The 25,901-nt window shown below is 48.0% G+C and overlaps 1 long non-coding RNA gene across 1 annotated transcript in view; it reads right to left on the reverse strand.

Annotated features, from left to right (window-relative positions):
* The window catches only part of LOC113604947 (uncharacterized), a 106,015-nt gene extending 95,406 nt beyond the window's left edge, over positions 1 to 10,609 (reverse strand). The window contains exons 1-3 of the long non-coding RNA XR_008289670.1: positions 10,280 to 10,609; positions 6,939 to 7,039; positions 623 to 1,190 (exon numbers count right to left, since the gene is read on the reverse strand). This is a non-coding gene — a long non-coding RNA (uncharacterized LOC113604947). The remainder of the gene's footprint in view (positions 1 to 622; positions 1,191 to 6,938; positions 7,040 to 10,279) is intronic.
* Between the last annotated feature and the right edge of the window lie 15,292 nt (positions 10,610 to 25,901).

The raw sequence follows: 25,901 nt of genomic DNA on the forward strand, positions 1-25,901 counted from the left end.
GAATTACTAGCTCCAGAAAAACACAAAAAATTATTGCGAAAGAAGAGCATTCATAATATACTACTGGCTCTTCAGGGAGCAACGTTTTCATAGTAAAAAAGTAAATACTGACTATTGATTTAACTACAGATTACAAAGTAATTATATTGGGAGGATAGAAAGAAAGGAAGTGAAGGCTATAGTTATAAGAGATTTAAATCCTCAACGCTACTAAAGTAACCTCAAGGCTAAACATATTCTTCCTGGATTCTGATTCTGTAATATCTCACTCTGGATGTGCTCCATCAAGAATCAGTAACGCATAGTAATCAACCAGTGGTGTGCCGGCAGTCAATATGGATAATGCCTAGCATTAATAAATTTAAAAATAGCAATATAAGCACATAGAAGACGGAAATAAATCATGTAAAGACCAACGTAAAGTGTTGAAACTGGTTGCTTTTAAGGAACAAAATCAGAAAGTGAGAGGCAGAACAAGGGATTTTTGTTGTTGTTAGAACAATGTACATTTTACGTTAACAAAAATACAGGTAAAACACAAAAATAAAATATAGCCTGCTACCTCTGATTCATTTTCGAAGTCAGCAGGGTATACATCATAAATAAATAATAAAATACTTACACTTAAATGATTAATTTTCAAGGCATCCAGACATAATAAATTGAACCTGACGTTATAACCATCTTGGCAGTAATGGAATCTTTCTTTGATGATTCAGGAGGCACTTTAAGGATCTGGCAATGACCTAAGGTCATTTCTCTGGGCATCTTTCCTCATTCTCTCCTGATTTGTTAGTCTTGTAGGAATTGATTTCATGTTGGCCGTTCCAAAATTCCGAAGAATCTCTTTGGTAAATGCAAAACCCCTTTGAAGGCTCTACGAACTCTGCTGGAAATGTCTGTGGCTTTCCCTTTGCTCCATGGCTGAGTGGGGAAGAGTGGAGGGCTTCTGGCCAGTCACAGGGCCAAGCTATGCAAACCCAGCTGCAGAAATCAAATGGAGAGGAGACAACCTGGCTTCCTCAGAGGGAGAAAGTACTGAAATACCCAAAGTCACTCAGGAATTTGGAAACCATGGGCCCGTGGTGCCCAAACATCACCGTGTGGTAAGTACAGCCAAGCTCTTCAAACTGGGAAATTTCTTGGGAGTTGTTTTGTCTGCTCCCAAAAAGCTGGGCTGATGTGCATAGCTTTCAACAGATCTTACCTGGAAAACAAAATATGGTCAATCTCTCACGTAAGTTCACTGTATGATACATCCATGTGATAATACCTTACACAGATATTAAAAATCACATTACAGAAAAATCCCTACCATCATGGTAAAATATTCATGATGTGCTAAGTTTAAAAAGCAGAAATAAATTGATAACTAATATAAGGAGCTAATATCGAAAATGTACGAGGGACTCCTACAACTCAGTAGCAAACAAAAATGAGCATAAGATCCGAATCGACATTTTTCCCAAAGAAGACATACAGATGGCCAACAGGTACATGAAAGAATGCTCAGCATTATTAGTCATGAGGAAGGTACAAATCAAAACCACAACAGATATCACCTTACACCTGTTAGAATGGCCATTGTCAAAAAGACAAGAAATGACAAGTGTTTATAAGGATATGGGAAAAAGAGAACCTTTGGGCACTGTGGGTGGGAATGTAAATTGGTGTAGCCACTATGAATAACAGTATGGAAGTTCCTCAAAAATTAAAAGTAAAACTACTATATGATTCAGCAATGCCACTTCTGGATATTTATCCAAAGAAAACAAACAAACAAACAAACAAACAAACAAAAAACGAATTTGAAAAGAGACATGCACCCTATGTTCACTGCAGCATTATTTACAATAGTCAAGACATGGAATCAATCTGAGTGTCCTTCGATGGATGAATGGATAAAGAAGATGTGGTAATGGGGTGCCTGGGTGGTTCAGTCAGTTAAGCTCTTGTTTTCAGCTCAGGTCATGATTCTCACAGTTCGTGAGTTTGAGCCCCGCGTCGGGCTCTGTGCTGGCGGTGCTGGGCCTGCCTGGAATTCTCTCTCCCTCCCTCTGTCTCTACCCCACCCAAGCTCATGTTTGTGTGCTCTCTCCTTCTCTTAAAATAAATAAATAAACATTAAAAAAATAAAAAATAAAAAAACAAGCTCTTAGGTCTGAAGAACAGATTGGTGGTTGCCACAGTCAGGGGGTAGGGGCTGGCATGTATGGGTGAAGGGGGTCAAAAGGGACAAAGAAGGAAAGAAACTTTACATGTATGAGCTTCTTTAAAAAAAAAACAAAAAAGGATATATAATCTGTACATTTCATACATGTGTGTATGTACATGTGCATTTTGAATATTAAAGGTACCTATCTCTGGCTAGAAATCGACCGATTTTTAGTGAATTTTATTTATGAAAATCAAATGCCACTTAAAATAAAAAGAATCCTGAAATCCTTATACACAGAAAAGCAGGTGGAATGTACAGAATTTAGTCCAGATTTACCAACCAATCACCTAGATTGGCATCTTTGGCCTCAGTTTCCCCATATGCGAAATGAAGCTGTTGAACGAGAAAAATGACTTCCACTCTACCCTGAAGCCCGACACCAGTACTTTGGGGGATGGGGACTGGGGAAGCAGGTGGCTTTACATCCTCCATACCAGCGCTATCCAAAACAGCTACCCTTTTAGCCAAAAGTATAATTGCATCATCTCTAAAGTCGTTTGTGATCATATTTTTATGTGAATTTGATATGGACAGTTCTTATAGGCCAGCCTGCTTGCCTTCTTGCCTTGGGGTCAAGAAGCTTGAAGCCAAAGGCCGTGCTCGCCTGCAGCATCATGTTATCCCAATGCCCTGTCATGTGTCTCACCCCATATAAGAGATGCACATCTTTCTTTTGCTTTTTTATTCATTAATGGTTTTGTTTCATTGACGTGAATGCTGGAAGCTCTCTCTATCCAAGAAAACACATTGACCAGGGCACATGGTCACCAGACCAGAAGACAGATTCTCTCACCAGTCTACCTGGCTTGGCCTCAACCTGGCGGGAACCCCATTTACTGTCCTTTGTCTTCTAGGACAGCTCATCAGTGGGTCCCAGGGAGCGAGGATTGCAGAGCAGCATCCTGCAGGCACATTGATTTTGTTCATCCCAAGGCCAGCCAGCTTTCCTAGAGGGCATGGAGATTTGCTGCTCACGGCCTTACCACCCTAGTGAATTCTGTCTTTTCCTTTCTAGATTTTCTTGCCGCGTTAGACGTGCTGACCATCCTCTCCTTCCTAAAATCTCTTTCCCCTCATTGAGAGGAGCTCCTTCCGTATCTCTGAATTCTGCTTTGTAGACATCACACATTCTCCCTCTCACCATCCCCCGCGTGAAGATGCTCCTCAGGGCTCTGTCCTCAACACTCCCCTCCTCTCACTCCCATGCCCCTGGCTGAAGCTCCTTGCTGTGGCTTCAACAACCGGCCTCGGCCCCTGACCCCCGCTCCGATCCTCTCTTCTGTGTCTGTGGCCCTGCAAACCCAAACGCCTCTGAACACTTCCTCTTAGATTTCTCACCTGTCAAATCTACAAGTTCAAACCTGAACTCACCCTCTTCCCCTGCCAAAAAACCTCTCTCACCTCTTGTGAATCACTTTACCCTCATTTACTGCCCCTAAATGAGTCCGGAATCTGGGAGTCAGTCTAGAGCTTTTCCTCTCCCGCCCCTCCAGCCAACCACCAGGTTAGGTGAATCCTTGGACCAAAATATTTCTCCCACCTGCCCCCTTGTTTTCCCTGGCCACTGTCCTGCTTGTTCAAGCCCGTGTCACCTCTCCCCTGAATAAGGAGACACAAGTCTCCTCCCCGATCTCCTGCCTCCAAACTCTTCCCTGCACATTGTCAAGTGATCACATAATGAAGGGCTGACTATAGTTTTCTTGGCTGAGGTTTAGTCTTCCTTCATGATCAAGCTCAATTATCACTTTCTCTGGGAAGTCCTCCTTGATTCTCGATCAGTTACCTGTCCCTTCCCTGTCTTCCTCAAGTACCTTGCGTAAATCCACCTCTATCACAACCCCACTCTCTTCCACATTGTTTGTTTACTTGCCTCTCAACAGGACTCTTAGCCCTTCTGGCTCCTAGTCTCTGTCTTTTTAATCCTTAGCGCCTGTAACAATGCCTGGTCCCAGTCGTCTTCGATACACCAATACAGAGAAGAAGGGAGGATATAGAGGGAGGGAGGGCCGCAGGTCCCTCTACCAACTCCATCATCAATCTTCCGTATGACTAGAGCATTCTTTGAGTCTCAGTGTACCCATCTGCAAAATGAGCCGCTTCGTTTATTAAAGACAAATTACGTTTTGAGCACCTTCTCTTATGGGCACGATGCCCCGTGCCACGCCTATCATAAATGTAAACAGGTTCTTTCCTTTCCCAGGACCTGACGATCAGCATCATATTTTCATGGATGTGTCCTGCAGCAGGGACAGATGGCTCACTCTGATGCGCCTGCCATACTCTTCCATTATTGACACGCCCCCTGCATTCCTCTCCTGGCTCTCCTGGGCTCTGAGGAAAGTGTGTTTCTAACCCAGCTAGGTCCTCTTCCACAGAGTATTGCAAAAGATATAAAGGTAGGGAATGCCTTTGTCCACACGTGCCTTGTGGAATACACCGTATGGCCTTGGGATCCGCACGTACGAAGCATCCGTCGCATGGGTAATTTTAGCTCCAAACTCCACGTCCGCCACGATTCACTGGGAAATCGTTTTATCTTGCCCTCACTTGGGGAGTTTGCGCTCCATGCTGTTTCTTGCACCCTCTGTCTGGCCCCTCTCCAAAGTTGTGATTTACAGGGGGAAGAAAATGTTTCTGCCAATAAATGTTGAGAAGAGGGACGGTCAAAAAGAAGCCAAATTGTCATCTTCCACAGTGAAAGCCAACAGATTGTTGCTCACACTGTCACATCAAAACACAATATTTTACTACAAGAGGTGGAGGGAAATGACAAGAGTCGTAAGAGTTCAAAGTTGACACCTCTGGGGAAACAGAAATAGGGAGGAAGAAGTTGGAGGAAACTTGCGGGGTTTTTTTTTTTAAGTTTATTTATTTATTTTTAGAGAGAAAGAGAGATAAAGAGAGACAGCGCCAGTGGAGGAGGGGCGAAGAGAGAGGGAGAGAGGGAGAATCCCAAGCAGGCTCAGCACTGTCAACACAAAGCCCGACTCGGGGCTCTATCTCATGAACCGTGAGATCACGACCTGAGCCGAAATCCAGACTCAGATGCTCAATAGACTGAGCCGCCCAGGCGCCCCAGACCCTTGCTTTTCTTAAGAGGCCTTGCAGAACTGTTGAAACGATATGCATACATAGTTTTGATTAAAAAAAAAAATAGAAGCTAAATTAAAGAAAAATTAGATCCTCCCCGAACTTGAGTAACAGCCCTCGTGGTGATGCCCATAACCTGAGCCACTGGCCATGGTGGTACCCGACGATGTAAAAGCACTTCTGAAAATCCCTTCGGGTCCCATCCCCGCAGCCATCCTGTCCCAGTGAGCCCTCCCCCCTCCCTCCTCTCACGCGTCCTTCAAGGCTCCGCGTGCACCTGCAGCGGCGCGCGTGCCGAGAGAGCCCCAGGGACCCACAGCTCGGGGGACACGGCAGTGCGCAGCTGGGACCCGGAGCAGCCCCGTTGAGACACCCCCCCCCCCCCGCCCCGCGAATCCTGAGTCGCCATTACAGTGGTCCTCGCAGGAGCACTGGCCAACTTTTTCGTGGGGTCGGCCCCACCTCCTCATCAGCTTCGAGGAGTCGAAACCAAATCAATGCCTCCCCTGTTGCAAGCAGCCGCTCATCGTCCGCGGGTGAACCCTGCCAGACCCAGGGGCAGAGAACAAGTTCTCTCGTTCCGCCAACGCCTCCAGCTCTTGCGGATGGCAGCTCCTGGCCCATTAGGAACGCATTTTCCACGGTGTCAACCACCCCGCCACCCACTGGGCTGCAGCCAGCCGCGGGGCCGCCGCCAGAAACAGCTGGAATGGGTCACTCAAATCCACGGACTGTGGCGCCCAGAGAAACATTAGTACCCCAGATAGAGTGTCTGCTTCCCGTGTGAGCAGTAGAAAGAGAAAGGCGCCGGGGACGGCAGTGAGCGTGCTGCCGTGACCGGAATCCCTAGGAAGAATCCCTCAGACTGTCCTGCACGCCCCCCCCTCCCCCCCCCCCACACACACGCCCGGCAGCCCTGAAGACGAGCCAGCGGGCTCAGTGGGCACCAGGCAGAGCCCAGCTTCTGGGCCTGGCACGTTTAAGGAGAGGCACAGCAGTCAGCCACCACAGCCGTGGACCTAAGGGAAAACAGGCACCGCGCCCACGCCTCAGGCTCACACTTCACGTTTGCTCACGCGTGGGCCAAAGGCACGTTTCTCATCTCACTTCTGGGGCGAGGACGCAAGTACGCGGTCTTTTGGCGTTAACGGAGAGAGAGAGGTGCCGAAGTCTGACACACGCTCACCATCTCCCCTGACCTCCACTCCTGCCGGAATCGTTCCTGGAAGCCCTCGCGGGATCACTGGAATTTTGGTCAAAGATAATACATATTTGATTTGAACCTCGCAGTCCTGAGGCAGACTGCCCACCAGACTCAGAGTGCTCGGCTGCATTTTTCAAATCCCCCGGAAAGCTCCAGGCATTGTGAGCAGGGCCTGCTGACCAGGCTGATGTTTTACAGCCCGGCTCTCCAACAATGCCATTTACTGCAGACGAAAGATCACAGCCAGCAGATGTGGGCGGCCTCGCTCTGGCCTCTTGAAATTGCATCTGTTTTCAAATGTGACTCGACTTCAATCCGAAGCTGACCATAACATCCATGGCATGGACGGGAGGTGTTTACTAGATAAGCTTTTGATATTTGATGTTTGCTAATCATATTAAAGGCTTGAAACAAAATCCCAGCTACAATAAATCCTCACCATTGTACACAGGAGGCAGGAAACGCCTAGGAGCTCTGCCTGGGGGTGTGATCCGATGCTGGGTGGCACAGGGAGAAGAACGTGGGTCCTGGAGGTCAAGGAAACGAGGATTTAGTGACGGTAGTGACGGGTCCTAATCCTTTCTGTGACCAGCAGTGGGGAAGTCACTTCCCCCGCTGGGCCTCAGTTTCCTCGTCTTAGAATTACGGCTCAGACGTACTAAAGTCCTGTTCACAGTTAGTGCCTGGGTAGGACGGGGACACCAGGAACCTTCCCTTCACAGCGCTGTCGCATGTGAAGTATGAATAGCCATGTGGTAATGACTTCAACTTTGCAGGGCCCCCAGTTCTCTTTCCAGTGGATCCTGACTCCTTGAAAACCCGATGCTTTGGCGTCCTGAGAAATCAGCATATCAGAAGCATCACAGTGGACAAAGGAAGCCTGGTTTCACCCCCCCCCCCCCCAGCAGGATAGAAGGCTTGGGGCCTAGAGCACAACCGTAACTCCTGTGGAGAGTCAGCACGGGATTCCCTCCCAGGAGTCGGATCCCAGGAATGGAGGTAAACTCTTTGGGGTTAGAAGTGGCCATGGATGGAGGTCATCGCACACCCAATTCCGAGATGAGCAGTCCGCGTCCCATGCACCGGACATCAGTGCCTCACTGTCTCACCTATCTCACCGACCCCACCGCACACCCACCCTGTCCCTCATTTGAGAATGGCCTCCTAGATTCTCTCCCACCTTAACCATAATCTTGTCTTAGGTTTAACTTACCCTAAATTTAAAAGTGGATAAAATCTAAACCCCAGGGGATTGGAGAGGCCTGCTTACAGGTTCTCCACTGATGTTCTCCCATCTGATTTCATTTCTGCTGCCCCAGCTTCTCGGTGCTGACCCGGCCAGCACTCTATCCTTACTTGTCCCGATGAATCTGGCCTAATAGCAGCTACTACTAATGGCATAGGATGTGACTTTCCCACGACAATCTAACTTTTAAAGGGAGGCCACGAAGCCTGAGCACCTTCAGGGCTCTCAGGCGTCAGAGCTCTCCTAGTGAAACGGCAGACATCAGCCAGGTTGTTCTTTCTAGACTCGGCAATCTCCCTGGAAACCCCATAAATCCTTGCCCCCTAAGCCCCCATCTTACTGGGTCATCTTGGGGCTCCCAGGGCTTCTCAGAGCCATCTGGCCAGAAAATCTATATCATCATGTGTGAAATCCCCCTTTGGCAACAATGGAGAGATTTTGCCCATATCCACGGAATCTAAAACTGTTCGCTGAACTGGTGCCAGGCAGGTATAAGACCACAGGAGAAGGGCACAGAAGCTTGCCTTCCCAGGAACCGTGCCAAGAACCCTGCTGGCCACTGTACAAGCTGTTTCGCTTCCCGTTCTCAGATCTTTCGAAACCCCTCAGTGGAGTGAAGCGATTGGCCACCGGCTCTGTCTTGTGGGGAGGAGGACCTTCTCAGCAGTATCAGCGCAGGACATCAGTTAAACAATTTCTTTTGCAGGACTAATTTAGGGCCCGCTCATACAATGAGGCCGGCCCGCTAGGCCATGTCATGAACCAAACAGTTTAAAAAAAATTTTAATGCTTATTCATTTTTTGAGAGAGAGAGAAAGAGAGGGAGAGAGAGAGAGCTTGAGCAAGGGAGGGGCAGAGAGAGAGAAGGAGACACAGAATGCAAAGCAGGCTCCAGGCTCAGCGCCATCAGCACAGAGCCCGTCGTGGGGCCCAAATCCACGAACCGTGAGATCGTGACCTGAGCCGAAGTCGGACGCTTAACCGACTGAGCCACCCAGGCGCCCCCCAAACTGGCCAGTTTCAAACTGGATCTTCACAGCAAGTGCTCACAGGCAAGGTCACATCTCTCACCCATAAAGAAGCAGCACGAGGAGAAGATCACACAGACGTGAGTCCCGGTGGCCGGAGCCCCTCCCACGAGTCAGGTACTTGGCAGATAGTACCTCGCTGAAACCTCCGTGCCCACCTCTTCAGGGTCCGTGTTGTGATTCCCTCTCTGATGCACGAAACCCAAGAGCCCAGAAGGAACAAGTCAAAGCGAGACACGAGCCTGAGTCTCTGACCCCAAGTCTAGTCCCTGCCATGAAACTTCTTGGCCTCCACCGTTTCCCAAGAAGATTAAAGATGGAAATTAGGCCATCTCGACATTTCACAAAACCCTAGATAGACAGACTCACAACTGTCTTCACATCATTGCTGGTTCCTGCAGGTCTGGACAGATGCCTGGGGCTGAATATTACCCCCGGGGGCTTCGTCAGAGCCTCTGAGGAGCTGGTATCACTAAGAAAGCTGCCTTCCCGTCTAGCGGCCAATACCCACCAACCACCACTGTCTCGGGGACTTCCTGGCACTGTCTCTCCCCCAAACACTCTTCTGAGGTCTCAGGCCACCTTCTTGCAAGTCATGGACCCAGACATAGTCACCAACCACCAGCAAAGGAGATTTGCTGGGCCTTTGCACGAGAGTTTTTGCTGCCGTTGTTTTGCGTTTTATTTTTTTATTTTAATTTTTTTTTAAATTTTTTTTTAACGTTTTATTTATTTTTGAGACAGGGAGAGACAGAGCATCAACAGGGGAGGGTCAGAGAGAGGGAGACACAGAATCCGAAACAGGCTCCAGGCTCTGAGCTGTCAGCACAGAGCCCAACGTGGGGCTCGAACTCACGGACCGCGAGATCATGGCCTGAGCTGAAGTCGGCCGCCCAACCGACTAAGCCACCCAGGCGCCCCGCGTTTTATTTTTAAAAACATAGCCATAAGGTTTATCTTTCTTATGCAAGAAATAAAGTTAATTTTTAAATTCTCCATAGTTTTATCAATCAAAGGTGGCCCCCGGTAATGCATTTTTTTGAATTTTTTGTGCCTAATTGTGTCTCTGCTGCTCTAGGACGCACTGGTTTTGTCATTATTGTGGCTGAATGCACAACTTTATGTCTTGTCTCTCCCTCTTAATGTTATGACAGAACCATTTCCCTCTGTTTTTATAAATTCATCATAAACATCCTTTCAATAGCTATATAAAACCTAAGGTGAAGACAGAACACGATTTACATAGTGAATCCCCTATTGTTGGGTCTCTAGGTTATTCCCAATTTTTCCCTATTATGAGCAATGCTGTAATAAATATACTTGCTTATAATTTCCTTCAGAGAGATTTCATGAAGTGGAATTTTAAGATCAAAGGGTAGGAAGAATTTCAGATTCCTGATAGATGTATCCAAATGGCATTACAAATATTTAAATATATCTTAAAAACACTGATTCACAGAGTGTCAAAACAGGATGGGGGATTTAAAACTCACCTGGTCCAACTTCTTGTCCTTCCAGACGAGAAGTCCTGGTGGTTCTATGAGATCACGGCCGGTAGTCACCACCCACTCAACAAAATGGCTCCCACCTATCACTTATGTACTTCCAACAACAGTGTGCATTTGGGCTTAGCTCACTTCTTTGCTCTTTCCTCTGCTTGGAATATCCTCCTGGCCTATTTCTCCCTGTGGAGAAAAACACACAGACATCGAGTGCTGTGGGCTCTTCTCTGTGATGTTTTCCTCCCTGTCGATTGGTCGTCATCTGCGCCAGAAGCATGACAGGCAGACAGGCATTTGAAGGTCCACTGGTGAGACCCCCCACCCACCCCCTCCGAGAACCACACCTCTGATCCCATCTTCCATGCTAGGGTGTGCGTGCCTCGACTCATGAGCACATAGCAAGTGTTCAGTCACGCTGAACATTTTCTTCCTTCCCCGGCCCAGCCCCAGCCAGCCCTTGACTCCAGGTCGTGGCCAGCCAGGCCTAGCCACATGGAGAAGCAAATCCCTCACCCCCTTCCTGGCCACGCTTCTACTCTGCCTAGGGTACCCCAACATCCAGGTCAACATCCAACCGTGAGGTTCTTGTAGGGAAAGTAAGCAAGCTTCCCAGACCAAGGTTTAAATTCCACCCCCAGCTCTTATAGGCAGAGACCTTGAGCGAGTGACACGTCTCCCTGAGCCATGATGTCCTCACCTGCGGAACTCTCTAGAAGCTCCCTTACCGGGTTACTATGAGGCCACCACTCTCCCTTTCCTATTACCCAGGTACTTGTCTCGATGTACTTACCCCAGGGGCATCAGTACTGGGCAGACAACAGAGTGAGCAAGCTAGAAAGAACCAGAAATGATCATCCCCTCCTCCTTCAAAAGGCTATAGGCTAACGGGGATGTCTTTGTCAGGAAGTGATGGGTACAAAGACACCAAGCTTAACTGTGTAATTATGCTGGGATTCCTTCTAGTAATTAGCTTTTCCTTATGAGAAAGGCAAATAATTATCTTTCTGCCTCAGATTCAGACAGCGCATTCAGAGGCATCTACCCTCATATCCAGGAGGGTGGGAGGAAGAGGGTGCCACCCAACTAAATACAGAGCTATTTGAAGCCAGTAAGTATTCTCCGAAATTATCTGCATAGACAATGCAACATTTTGGAAGATGCTAAGGCTTTTGTGTGCCGCTACGGTGTTTTCCATATGACAAAAGTGGGTCCTGTTTGAAAGTGGCAGGCAGGCAGCGTCCAGCAGACGGTGATGGTCTGAGCCGGGTCCATCCCCAGGAGGCAGTGGGAAGTTCCAACAGAGGGTCCACACGGATAGAATGGAGCACTCGTCTCCATGCCCTCAGGACCCTTCAGAAACAAGGACCAGAATCCACTCTGGACTGTCCTGAATGCCTGATTCAGTCTGTTTCCAGGGTCTTCTCATACCCACCTTCCTTCCAAGCTCAAACATGATTCTCCTCCTGGCTAATGCCTCAACGTTCAAGAATCTTTCAAGTGTCATCTCCTCTAGCAAACCTTTTGCCTTCTTCGAATACTCCCGGTTAGGGCTAAGGCTCCTCTCGAATTTCCCCTACCTTGTGGTTTTTCCCTCATCACGGCGCCTCCCAGGTGGCATGACCCTCACTGAAATAATGTTCTTGGGGGAAGACAGCACTGTGTGTTCATTTTATAGCTCCCGAAGCTAACACGGTTCCAAGCACTCAGTAAAGCATTTGCGGAACGAATGCATGAAAATAACCCGTTGACTGACAAAGGATAGATTATTGGTTGGAAGTAAATGAATGAATGAGCAGATTCATGAGAGAAGTCAAGTTTACCTTTGGACAGTATTAAGTCTGGGCTGGAAAGGAGCAGCTAAGAGACAAATAAGGCCCGACCCTGCCGCAGAAGGGGTTTTAGGTAGCTCCGAAGGGGTTGGCACAGCTCTGGCTGGCTGCCGACAGGCCAGCCCAAATTTCCCGAAGAGGCATAGACACGAACGTCAGTAATGTGCCTCCAGCTGTCGACAGGCAGACAGAAAAGGCTGCCTTGAATTTGCTGTGTGATGTTTCGGTGTACTTTCTTCAAAGCCATGAATTGGAATTTGAACTGAAATCACTCACTTTCAAGGAACTGTATTAATTCTCCCCGGCTGCACGATATTGCCCAATAAGTTTGTTACTGTGGACATTTTTCATCTGTCTCAGCAAGTTTACCTTCCCTCAAAGGTCCAGCTCCTTCTGTCTCTACACGGAATCCAGCAGGCACGAGAATCCACCTGTCCTCACTCCTCCAGAAGGGTCATGCTTTCCTGCCTATGGACCACTCCCACCGCCAGACTGGGGGGCCGCCGACAGGGATCTGTCTCCCTTCTGCACTCCCCGTGCTGAGGGCAATTTAATAATTACCCAGAGAAGGGGCTCCATTCCTGTTCATACAAACGGGCGAGCAAATGAACTGATGCCTCAGATGTTTTAAAAACTCACCCAAACCCTTCCCGATACGTCTCCGCACCTCTCAAGCCCTCAGAGACGGTTTATAAACCATCTCTACTCCTGCCTATACTATAAAGCTTCTTCTGGAAGTGTCACAAGTCACCCTCTGGCTGGCTAGAAGTGACTAGATGTTGTACTTTTCACTGTTCCGGGCCCTGCTGGAATCACCTAGCGGGAGGAGGGAACCTAACGAGGAAGAAAATGTGGTGCTGCCTTCAAGGAGCTCACAGTCAGGGTGGCCCCAGAGCTGTGACTGCCCGCGGCTGGTCACACAGGCATTGTCACAGAACCGTGAGACCCGCGTTACAGTGACAGGGAGAGTCATGTTAGGTGGAGTCCACAGGGAACTTGTGGAGGCCAAGGAGGCCAGGACAGTCCAGGAGACAGCAAGCCAGCAGGGAGTCCTGGGAAATGTGCTGCGGCTGAAGGGGCGCAGGGGCAGGGGGGAGGCCAGCCAGCTCTGTGGAGGGCTGGGAAGGAGGGAAGAGGTCTCCAGGCCCTCTGGCTTTTGCATCTTGACGAGCGGGGGCTCTGGTGGAAAGAAAGACTGGAATGCACCCCACTAGAAGCCACCCTCTCTGGTTAGCTGCACACCAGCGCGCGCAGGGCTCACTCTGCCGTGGGCCCCCTCCGGAGGGCGGCCAGGCCCCGATGGCAGTGGAAGAGCGGGGCTCTAGGTAGGCAAGATCAAAAGACCTGAATCACCTCTGGGGTCACGGTGACAAAATGCTTATGGGCTGGAAGAGGAAGGAGCCATTCGAGTGAGGAAATGAATGCTGGCCTTTTCCCCCCCAGTAGGCACAATGGGAGCCGGTGGGGAGGGAACAAAGCTGGCGCACTTGGGCGGGAGGCGGGCGGTGGGGAGCGGGCCCTGTTCTCTGGCCCAGGAGTTAATGCAGGCCCGGGAAACAATGGGAGCACTGACCCGACCTCGGCTTTAGAGTGAGAACACTGCCGAGGTCAGAGCAGCCTGGCCCCCAGCGAGGTTAACCACATCAAAGCCCCCGCTGATCGCTTAGCCCACTGTGCCCCTAATGACTGTAAAATTGGAGTTTCCACCAGCGCTCCGGCCAGCTACCTCTTCAGGTAGCCGTGGAACAGGGGTGGGAGCCACCAAGGTGGGGAGGATCCCCCAGCCCATCAGCTCACCAACTCGGCAACCTCACCTCTCTTTCAGATTGTTCTGCTGGGACCACCCCGGCACCCACCCCAGCTTCCCAGAGTATCCGTTTCACACTCCTGACTTCCCTGTTCTGTTCTAGGTAGCAAAAACGACACTCAGCTTCTTAACTTGTTAGAATGTTGAGTCAGTAGGTGAGGAATTTCAATAGCCCCCCCTCCTCATATGGCCTTTCTTTGGCCTATTACAAAAGTAAGACACACCCACTTTGGAGAATAGAGACAAAAGGAGAAGATAAGCGTCCCAGAGAGAGGCTCCTGCTGACATTCCTGATGTACTTCTTGCCAGCTTTCCCTCTATGTATTTTTTTCTACATAGCCAGGGTCGCTTTGTGCTTATAATTTCATATCCTGAATGTTTTGATTTAACAGTGTGTCTCAAGAACATTCCCATGAGAGTAAAAACTCTCCATAAACAAGACATTTAATATCTAACAGCAAGTTCCAAGACGATCATACCTAGAATAGCAGGGAATGGACCTTAGTGTGATTAAGCATTCACTTGTAGGTAGTTTCTAATATTTTATCGATACAAATACTTCTACGATGAACGTCTCTGGCACATCCTTGACTTTTTCTTTGCAGTAGATTCTCAGAGACACATAATACAATTATCCAATCGAAGAGTAGGAATGTTTTGGGGGAAAAATTCATTTCAACTTTTAAAAATGATGAAGAAACAACCCATATGGTGGTCGTTGAGGATATAGGGACCATTAACATATGGCCTCTACCATCAACACGTGCGCCTGGGTGGCTCAGTTAGTTAAGCGTCCGACTTCGGCTAAGGTCACGATCTCACAGTTCGTGATTTTGAGCCCCGCATCGGGCTCTGTGCTGACCACTCAGAGCCTGGAGCCTGCTTTGGGTTCTGTGTCTCCCTCTCTCTCTGCCCCTCCCCTGCTCACTTTCTCTCTCTCTCTCTCTCTCTCTCTCAAAAAATAAATAAAAACATTTAAGAGGCGTTTACACAGCATACTTGATCTATCATCCCCACTCTTCTCAAAGTCAAGCCTATGGAAGATTAGTAATTTGAGACAGTATGGACAACTGCCACCCCTCTGCCAAGCTGGTTCCTGCCTTGGGGGCTTCGTTGGAATGGGCTCCTGCCTAGAATGCCTCATCTCAGAAAAGTTCCAACCCGACTCCAAAGGCCAGATCCAGTCCCATCCCAGAAGTTGCCCCAGGCCTCCCCAGCCTACCCTGAATTCATTTCAAGCCCATTGCCATGAACACAAAGGTCAGCCCATAATGAAGCATGAGCTACTTGAGAACAGAGACCCCATCTTATGCCTCTCACAGAACTTGGCATATGATTGGAACTCAATAATGCGTCATGAATCAGCCAAAAGACATGCCACTTGTCAAAAGATAAACTGAGTCGTACTAAAATTTGTGGAATTCAGTATTTGAGCAACAATCGATTCCAACTGCAACACCAAACCAGAAGTGGCTGGGAGCACTCCATGGATGGGAACGAACGAGGGGCAAAACTTTTATGGAGACAAGCAGAAGCAAAGCAAGAAAATTATTTGATTGGTTATTGCTTAAGCAGCTGCCTTATTTGGAAAAGCCCAGCTGGCTGTTTGTGATTGGTCATCCTTGGGTTTTGATTTCTTAACCTTGAGGCAATGCAGGCTTAGTTATTGGTTTGCTTAAGCTGCTAAGCATTAAACCCACCTTAGTCTAATAGCCCCCTAGTGAAATTAATTTAACGCATTCTTTGCTATTTACTGATTATTTCTTTTGTGTTCATCTTGTCTCTTCCAATAGACAACGTAGTGTCATGGTCAAAAGTTTGGAGTCAGGTGAAGATCACATCCGAGGTCCACCTTCACGGGCCTTGTGGCCTTGGGCAATCTCAGGTTTATCATGTGTAAAATGCCAATAATAATAGATTCTATCTCTTTGGGATTGTTGTAAGGATGAAGTAATGTACCGGAAAGCAAGGAAACTTTCTAAGATACTAGTCTTGTGTCAAAAGGACACAGGAGCAAATGTGAAGGATTACCTGTGGCCAAAAACCAAGAAAAATAAGAAGAAAGAAAGAAAGAAAGAAAGAAAGAAAGAAAGAAAGAAAGAAAGAAGAAACCAAAAGGAATGAAATATGAAATCTATAAAAATTTGTGAGCTCATAATAATGTCTCCAATCTCACTGTTCACTGAAGAGTTGTTTAGGCACCAGAGCAGTCTAAAAATTGATGAAAAGGAGGAATCTATCATTTTAAAAGAGAATTAAATAACACATTTATCTCACATTAATTTGTTAGCACAGAGTAAGGGTTCAAGAATGTTATGCCTTACTGAACAATGAGAATATGAGTGTTTTGAGAGCAGGAAGTGAATTTCTTCTTGTGTGTTTTAATTCCTTCCTTCTTTTGATTAATTGTCTCTAGTTCATCAGCGACCAGCTTGTGCTTAGGTTCTTGATAGGTACACAGCGAGTATCGGTCCATTGCCGTTTCAGAATCTGTAAAAGTCTTCCAACATCACATCCCTCCACCTTTGACTTTGTAAGAGGCAAGATGAGCAAGTTCTGCAGGCAGAAGGCAAGGGCTCTGGGAGGCCACACTTTGATCCAGGCAGGCAATTCCCTCCCCTCCTCTCTCTGCCTCACTTCTTTGATGGGAGAAGAGGAAGAAATCTGCTTTAAGAAACCAGGTCATTAGAGCTAAAAGGGACCATCACAAAAACTCAATCCAACTGCCTTGTTTGCAGATGAAGGGCCTGGGGCTCTCGAAGGTTAAGTGACTTGCCCAAGATCACAAAACCAGCCAGCTGGGCTCCAGCCGGGGGATCCTTTCCACTGTGCTGCTTCTAGTAAGTCGCTAAAAAAGAAATCAAAGTTCAGCTTTAAGATTGCAGACATGGATCTGCGGAGGCAGTCAAGCTCTGTTCTACTTCTGGAGAAAGGGAGGAAAAAAAAAAAGAAAAAAGGAGTGGTTCAACCACGCTGGGCGATACCTGTTCCCGGGTGCTTTTCTGCACAGTTTTTGGAACATCATCGGTGGACATTTCATGGCTCTTTCAAGGAGAAATCACAGCTTCTGCCAAATGCTCCTGGACCAGAGGGCCCATGCTCCCTGGACCAGGAGGCTGGCATTCTGGGGGAGCACAGGAGCTGTTAATCCCTACCCTCTCACCCCAGCCCGGCCATGGGTACCAATGCCAAGGCATCCAGACCATGCAGAGAGAAGAAGGTCAGCAGAAAACCCCACTGCATATCTCAGTCCAGTGGGAAATGGACCTTCAGAGCATGTGGGATCAGCAGCCAGGCCAAAATGTTCAAGGGGTGGCCAAGGTAAGGCCTCGAGGATAGTCTCAACCAGTGCCATGGTGCAAATGCACCAAGCCACGGATGCCACTGACTCTGAGCTCTCAGCCTGATCTCTTCACTTCCACGTGGATGTCTAAATGGCACGATTACATGTCGGCTGTAGAGTTGTTGGTTTCCTGTCTTATCCCCTCTCTCTTCCTCTCTCTTTCTTCCTCTCTCTCTCTCTCTCCCTCATGCTCTCACTAAATACTCTTCCCACAATCTTCCCATCTAGAAATGACACCCTCCACTCAATTGTTCAAGTCCAACATCTGGGAGTCCTCATGATCCTGCTGCTTTCAGCACCCTCTAGGGCCATCCATCAGTAAGTCCCATTGGCTGTTCCTCAAAATCACTTCCAAAGCCTGACCACTGCCATCCCTCGTCACTGCTACCAAACCACAGTCACTCCACCTTGGGCTGCACCTGCTCTTAAGTGCTCCCCTTCCATGCCTGGCTCACCCTTCACCCCTGCGTTCCACCCAACAGGGATCATCTTCTTAAAATGTAAACCAGATCATATCACTTCCTGCGCCAAAGCCTCCAGTGGTTTCCTACGGCGCTTCAAGTAAAACCCACTAGCTCCCCAGAAAGCCCTGAGAGCCCAGCCCCCTGCTTCTCTGTGCTCCTGTCCAGGCCCCCCACCCTCTTCTCACCAACTGTATACCAGCCTCGTGGTCTTTCTAACCATTGAATGCATGACATCGTGGTCACCATCTGGAATGTTCTTCACATAACTGCTGCCATCACACCCCTCTGGGCTCAACTCGAATGTCAGCTTCACAGAAAGCCCTGCTGAGCCTACTCTACATTGTTGCTTTTCTCTTCCTTATAGCCCTTACCACGATTCTCCTTAATACCATATTTATTCTTTTGAATGTGTGTTCATCCCCAACTTCTAGTGTAGACTCCATGTGGACAGGACTTTGCTTGGCTTGTTCAGGAATGCATCCTCTCTCCCTCACATCACAGGTGCCAATAATCTGTTGAAGGTATGGATTCAACTTCTAAGGGGAGTTGAGCCAAGTGGACTGCCTCTATGAGTCAACAAAAAGAAGGCCTCCTTCAAGAAACCTTCTTGCCCACGTCCAGGACCCTGTGGGAACCCTGATGGTCTATACAATACTGGTTCTCCAACCTAGCCACTCACTCATTGGAATCACAGCATTAGTTTAGAAAAACACTGAAGCCTGGCTTCTATCCCCAGCCAATCTGATTTCATTTGCGCCTGGAGATTGGGAACGCTGGAAATTCCCCAAGTGCTTCTAATACACTGCCCAGTTTGGGAACCACTGCTCTGCACCTCTAATGAAACAGCGTGTAGAAACCAAACATTATGCACAATCCACATCATTTCAGTCTCTGAGGCTACATGGTGTCATTAGAGCGAGGCCCTCTGTTTAGAGGATGTTCTTGACTTCTCTCTCCAGCCACTCAGGCCTTCCTGTCCCTTGGATACACTGAGCCTCAGCTGGGATGCCATCCCCGTGCCTGGCCTGGTTTTATCATTCCATCTCATTACTCCGTTGAATTCTCGCTAAGGCGCGTGTCACTGCTTGAAATTATCCTCATTTTACAGAAGGAGAGATGGAGGCACCGGAGGGCTAAGCAACTTGCCCAAATCCCCACGGCTTCCGGTGGGATTGGAGCTCGGGCAGAAAGGTTGGGTGCAGCCACGCCCGTTACCAGGGCTGATATTCTGTTACCGAATCCTAGCTTTACCCAATCTCTCTCCAAGGCTAGGGCTTCTTCAAGGATAAAGTCGGGGTTAAAACAACCCCCCTGGGAAGGTTGTTGTAAAGACTAACAGAATTAATCACTATAAAATACCTTAAGTGTCTGCCTGTAGGAGGTGATCTGATGTGTCCCAGCGTCGCTATCTACCAGCTGTAAGACCCAGGCGAGTTATTTAATCTCCCTGGGCCTCAATGTCCTCGTCTATAAAACGGGGGTAGTGACACCACATTCCTCATGAAGATTTTGTGACAATTAAGTGAAACGATGTATTTAAAGAGCTTAGAGAAGCAGTAGACACTTATAGGCTCCATAGCTATTAGCTGTTGACGGTATTATTATTATTATCATCATCCCACCTCTACCTTCGTTCAGAGGTGCACATTTTCCAGTTTCATCCGAGTATAGAAACCATCTCCGTGTCTGCTGTTCTTATCACGTATCCATGATGCCATAGTTTTTTTTAATTACCTTTTTCGTGGCAGTAGGCTAGGCTATCAAGGTGCTGACCCCTTGGTGATGGGTTTTCAATTCCACGAACATTTCCTGGACATTTACTCTGGGCCGGTCCGGTCCTCCGGGCTTCAGAAGATACAAAGAAATATTTGTGAGATTTATTCCCTACCCTCAAGAAAATTGCAACACAGTGGGATACCTGTGGTAGCTGAACCTCAAGAAATTTCTGTATCAGCACAAGGGAAGAAGAAATCGATTTAGTCTAAGAGGAGATTTAGATTGTGAAACTGAGCACACTGCTTCTAAAAAGATCTCTTGGTGAATATAAGCCAGAAGGCTAAAAGATTGGAAACGGGGAAGGGTCCTGAGACTCTTCGGGTGCATGATGCTTACTTTGCAATCGGGGAAGCAGAGACCCAGAGAAGGCAGGGGAATTGCCCAAGGCCACACAGCACACAGCGGTGACCTCATGGGGAAGAAAGCCCACGGCAAGAAGAAAACAAGAACACGAAGTTTTAGATTCAGCAAGGGACAGCGAGAGAGATAATCCCAAGCAGGCTCTGCATGGCCAGTGCAGAGCCCCAGGCAGAGCTCAAACCCACGAAACCTCGAGATCATGACCTGAGCCCAAGTCAAGAGTCGGCCCCTCAACTGACTGAGCCACCCAGGTGCCCCAGACTTTTTTTTTTAGTTAATTTTTTTAAAATACCCAGTTTGCTGGCCTCAAAAATTTGTCTATAACAGAACTATGACAAAGCTGATACTCTGCACGGGATCTGTAAATTTTATTATCTATCTGGGCACCTGGGTAGCTCAGTCGGATAAGCCTCCAACTTCGACTCGGGTCATGATCTCATGGTCTGTGAGTTCGAGCCCTGCGACGGGCTCTGTGCTGATGGCTCGGAGCCTGGATCCTGCTTCGGACTCTGTGTCTCCCTCTCTCTCTGCCCCTCCCCCGCTCATTCTTTGTCTCTCTCCCTCTTCAAAATACATAAACAGTAAAACAAATTTTTTTGAAATGTGTTATCTATTTGAGCAAAGGTCTTCAAGATGGTAATAGTGACAAGGAATCTGAGGTTCAAAGAAACCAAGGGCCTTATCTGAAATCATCCACCCTTCTGGTAAGAAACGTAGATTCAAACCCATTCTGCCAGGTCCAGGCTTTTTCCTGCTGTGCTTTGCTGGGGTGACTTTGGTCTTAGTATTATTTAATAATTACTTAATAAAGACAATAAGTACCTGCAGCTTTCACATCCACGCTGTGAAAACTTGAAATATCAGCACAGTTACTGAAATCGTTTCCTTTCTTATACATTTAAGAGCATATATAAGTCACTGGCTTATGTCGTTCACTCCAAAGGCGTTGTCAGTAACTGACTGGACACCCAGAAATCCTTCTGCCGCCAGTGTGCTCGGGAACCATACATGTGCCCTGGCTCTAGAGGGTATCAGAGTAGTTCCTACATGTTTTACAGTTTAAGCTGACGAATATTTATTGCAAACCTGCGGTGTGCCAGTTACTGTCCCGGGCATCGCCTGGGCTAGAGGATAAGCCAGCCAGGGCTGTGCGCTTTCAAAGGACCAGGAGCAAAGGTGTGAGGGGCCTAAAGGCAAGTTTTCCAAACTCCTCATCATAGTGGGAGTCCCTAGTTAGAGAGGATGCTTGGACCTCTGGGATTGCTTTGAAAAGCTTTTGGGAAGGAGGCCCTGTGGGAAATGCCTGGAACTCTCTCAAATTGGCTTCATTTCAGACCCCCAAGACCAAGGAAGCATTCAAAGGGGAGTCCTGAAGGAACCATTTATATGGAGATCTTCTCGGGGGCGCTGTTCAGGAGCTTGGACGCAGTCCACGGCTAACAGGGCTATTTCTGTTCCAACCAGAAGACGCCTGACTATCTCTGGCTTCTTACCAGTTATAATGGCTAAATACACCCACTTAAAAAAGAAAGAAAGAAAGAAAGAAAGAAAGAAAGAAAGAAAGAAAGACAAAGAGGGGGAGGGATATAGAGAAGAAAGAAAGAAAGAAAGAAAGAAAGAAAGAAAGAAAGAAGAAAGAAAGAAAAAGGAAAAAAAAAGGGAAAGAGAGAAAGAAACAAAGAAGGGGAGGGATATAGAGAAGAAAGAAAAAAAGAAAGAAAGGAAGAAAGGAAAGAAAAAGAAAAAAAATTTAGTCACAAAACATAAAAAGAAGATGTGTTTTTCCTTTAGTCTTGTGGTATTGTGGAGCATTATAACTGGAAAGCACCTCCCATCTTAACATCCAGATGTTTGGAGTTATAAGATCCTGATTCCCACTCAACAGAAATCCATGAGGAAGGAGAGATGGCCAATGAATGGTCTGCACATCGCCATACACACTACCCCCCACCCCCAAGTGGACTTCTAGGCTTATCTGGGACCCTGGTGATATTTTCCAGGGGGTCTCCGTCATAAACAGGGCCTTCCCTCCTTTCCGTCCCCCCATCCCTCATCCCCCCCACCCCTCCCTCCTCCTCCCCCATCCCGGGATCTGCAAAGGTAGAAGGTCAGAGCTCGGGAGCTAGAGAATGTTGCGTGTTTGGGTCCTAGCTCCACCTAAGTGTTAGCTGTCTTTTGTGTATAAAATGGAGAGGGTCCTTGTGAGGGTGGCATTCAAAGGTCCCTATAAAAGACCAAGAAAGCACCAGTCAGAGGAGGTGCCTATCTGGTGATGGGTTATGCGAAGACATCGCATGGGGTTCCATGGGGCACACGGAAATTTTCCGAGAATAAATTCCCATTCCAGATCTCAGCTTCCTTGTGTGCTCTAACCCAAAAGTGACTGGGAGCCCTGCTGAGATCAGGGTCACGCTGAGACCAAGGTGGCCACCGAGCTACGTCCTAAAGGCTAAGTACCTCATTAAGCATTAAATTGAGGAGAGAATGGAAAAGAGCTCCAGCAGAAGGACCCCCTCGATGGAAGGTGAGAAAGCATGGAAATGCCTGGGCAGACAATGAGACCCACCTCTGATTTATCTTGCAACAGTAAAAATGTCAGGGTGCCTCTAAGAGAGTAGTTAGTCCAGCCGTCAATAAGTGCTGGTTGACCTAATGATTAACTAATTGATAACAAAGAGTTCCTAAGTGCTATGTCCTCATTGGAAGCTTTTGTGATGTTGATCGAACTCGGTAGAATCCCTGCAAGTATTTAGGCTCCCTGACAAGGCTGTTCCACAGGGTTTTCCCGAGGAGCACCGGAGGAAATGGCGAGGCTGCTGGGCTGAACCGCCCGGGGGGCTGAAGGAGGCTCTGGGGACAAGCCAACGGTCTTTGCCACCAGGTTTGTGGCAGCCTAACATTCTCCAGCCTTTTTGTGTGTGTGAAGATACGTCCTCACTCTTATCCCCCCTTCTCTTTTATTCTTTGCAATTAGTTCTGGCCTTGCCCCCAAGCAACCCCAAAGCACCAAAGGTGCGTATGGGTCACTGGTCCCTTCTCCTCCTGGGACGCATCACTTCTCGTCCAGTACCGTCAAATTTCCTACTGACCACGTCGTGATCAACTGTTTCTCTTCCCATCGAGGCCTTGTAGGCCGGTGCTTCTCAAACTGCAATGTGCCTTTGAACCCTGGGGCATTTTGTTAGAAGGCAGGTTCTGGTTGAGTAGGTATAGGGTGGAGACCACTGTCCTGTATTTCGAACAAGCTCTCCGGGGGGGGGGGGGGGGGGGGATGCCCACGTGGCTGGTCCACAGACCACACTTGGAGTAGAAAGCTATAAACTGGTAGGGTAGCTGCTTCTCGCCTGCGCATTGTAAGAAAATCTCCTCGGGAGATCAGGGAGATCGCTGATTGGTGGGATTTTCTCCGCCCCTCCCCTTTCTGGAGAGCTGATAAGAACCCCTAGCACCCGAATAGCAACTTAGTATTTACAGAGTCATCTTCTGTCTTCTCTTTTCTCTTCCACCCACACTGCGAAAGTAGTTCAGGGAGGCTTTAAGAGAGGTTGGGGGGAGGTCCCGTTTTCCAAGCGGCCCCAATCTGTGTGGCATCGAAAAGCTGACTGACCTCACCCCTGCCTGTTCTCACCACTGGCTCACAGCCCAAACACTGATGGCCTCTGGCCAGGAGCAGAGAGAGGAGGTGATGGAGAGTTTGTAGTAAAGGAACACCTTCTGGCGCCCATGGATGGTCAGGAAGTAACCACGGCGGGGGTCCGCTCTCAAATCATCCTGTCTTCTCGGGCCTCAGCACATCCGTCCATACTTCAAATAGCCCACAGGGACCTTGTGCCCCCAACGCTAGGCCACCTGCACGTCTCTCCTCTTCTCTTCACAACAACCTTGCAAGATAAGACTCGTTAGTCTCCCTTTTACAGTTGAGGAAAGAAAGCCTAAGGAAGCTAAATAATTTGCTTAAGGTCACCCAGTAAGTTAGAGGGCAGGATTCAGAGTAAAAGGCACTGCACACTCACATCTATTTGCTTGGAAATCCGTTTACGTCCCTTAAACGTATTACTTAGACTCTTCTTCTCCACGTTTCCCCGTGTCACAGTGCCTTGCTATTCTAGAAATGTCTGTTGTGTTCTGGAAGCATCTGCCACCCAGCATTAAATTGAATTGGACTGAACAATGCTTTATAATAGTATATTTCATTAAATTTCAATAGCTTATTGCTTCCTGAAGTGACTGGGAGACAGGAACACAGCGCTGCATTCTCCAAACAAAGTTAGTACAACTCTGTGCTGGTGAAATTGCTACAGAGAAAACATTATAAACGGAAGTGGGGTTAGAAACAGGGCCGCGGAGGGACAGTAATGATTCGTTTCTGTTTTAAACTTTGGTGCAGGTAAAAGATAGATGGATATCTACTCATGGATGGGTTCGTTTCCCCTTTTTGTCTTTCATTTTTTGCAATGATGAATGGCAACGATAACAGCGAGTACTTCTTTAGCACTTAATATTTACCAGACACCGCATTAGGTATGTGTTATGGAGCTTAAATCCTTTACCAAAAGCCTAGAAAGGAGGCGTTGTCATCTTCAGAGCTACAGAAGCCTGAGCGCCTGGCCCCACATCACATCCCTAGTAACGGGGTCTCCTTCGTCCCTCTGCCTCAGTCTCTCTTCCTTGTTTTTTTGGCCACAGTATCTTCCCAGTAATGATGTCAAGTTGGTTTGAACACGAGATCAAATTGACCAGGATGAACACTCTGAAATCACCTACAATATTAAGATTGTCTTCTCCTATTTATGATTTTCTGCTCTCTGCCCCACCCCATCCTCATGCCCTACCCTTGAAACAAGTGCACTGATGCCTAGGTGACGGGGGAATAAGTTCAAGCCTGAAAGAGGTATCAGTACAGAAAGCTACCCAGGTTCAGCCCCAAAAGAAACCATTTTACTTGGAGGTCTGTTCCCCATGACACTTTATTTAACTACAGCCCATCTTTCCATCTCTGGTGAGACCAGAGTGCATCGTTTTGGGCCAAAGTCCGTGCAATACTTGCAGGGAGTGCAAAGAACAGGACAGAGTCATACGGAGAGAATCACCAAGCAGGAATACGTTTCTGAGCACGAAAATATTAACATCTCAGAGCCCGGTTCATAAAAAGAACCATCACACGAATACCTCACTCACAGTCTCACAACTTAAATACTTGTTGAAAGAATGAAATACGGCATCCAAAGTGAATTTCACTCTGACTTTTCAGGTGGTGAAAGGAAAAGGAGATCATAAAAGCTATGTTCATGTCTGGCTCAAATTGTCAGTAATTTCCCTTTTATAGAATTGATCCTCCGTGAATGACTTCCTCTGAGTTCCTGGCATCGTTTCAGACATGAAAAGCCAGATAAAAATATGGAGGAAGATCCTTTCAGTTCAGTAGTTCGCTGGTCTCAAGTTCATTGGTGTCTGTCTCTGATATAAAGACAGCCATTGCCTGGAAACACATGGTTCAGCTTGGGAAGGGGAACATGTGGAACCGAGGCAGGGGACTCAGCTGTGACCTCCTCCAGCTGCCTTAGACAACCAGGGAGAGGGTGGAAGGGGGACAGAAGGGTTTCTCTCTGCATCCCTTTTATCCTCCACACTGGATATCGTGAACAGCGACGGCACCGATGACGTTGGCGGGATGGAAGGAGACGGGAGGTGGGCGGGAGGAAGGAAGGAGCCTCTGTCCTGCTCATCAGGATAGGAGAGGGGCGCGAGGCCAAGAAGCACAGCCGCGTGAGCAAAGACGCAGGGGCGTGGGATCTCGGCGTCAGGGGCCGGGGCAGGGAGGGGAGGCGGGAGAAGAAACTAGATCAAGGGGGTTTCCACGCCAAGCTGAAGAGCTTGGTTTTTATTCTCTACATGACAGTCGTGGGTCAATGAACGGTTTCTAGGGGGGAGAGAGATGCACAGAACTGTGCTTTAGGAGCAGCATTCTGGCTGCAGCGGGGAGAAGAGGGGCTGGTGGGGAGGAGAGTAGCGAAGGGCGGTGGAAAGGAGCCGT

The sequence above is a fragment of the Acinonyx jubatus genome, chromosome A3 (assembly GCF_027475565.1).
Source record: "Acinonyx jubatus isolate Ajub_Pintada_27869175 chromosome A3, VMU_Ajub_asm_v1.0, whole genome shotgun sequence".
Lineage (NCBI taxonomy): Eukaryota > Metazoa > Chordata > Mammalia > Carnivora > Felidae > Acinonyx > Acinonyx jubatus.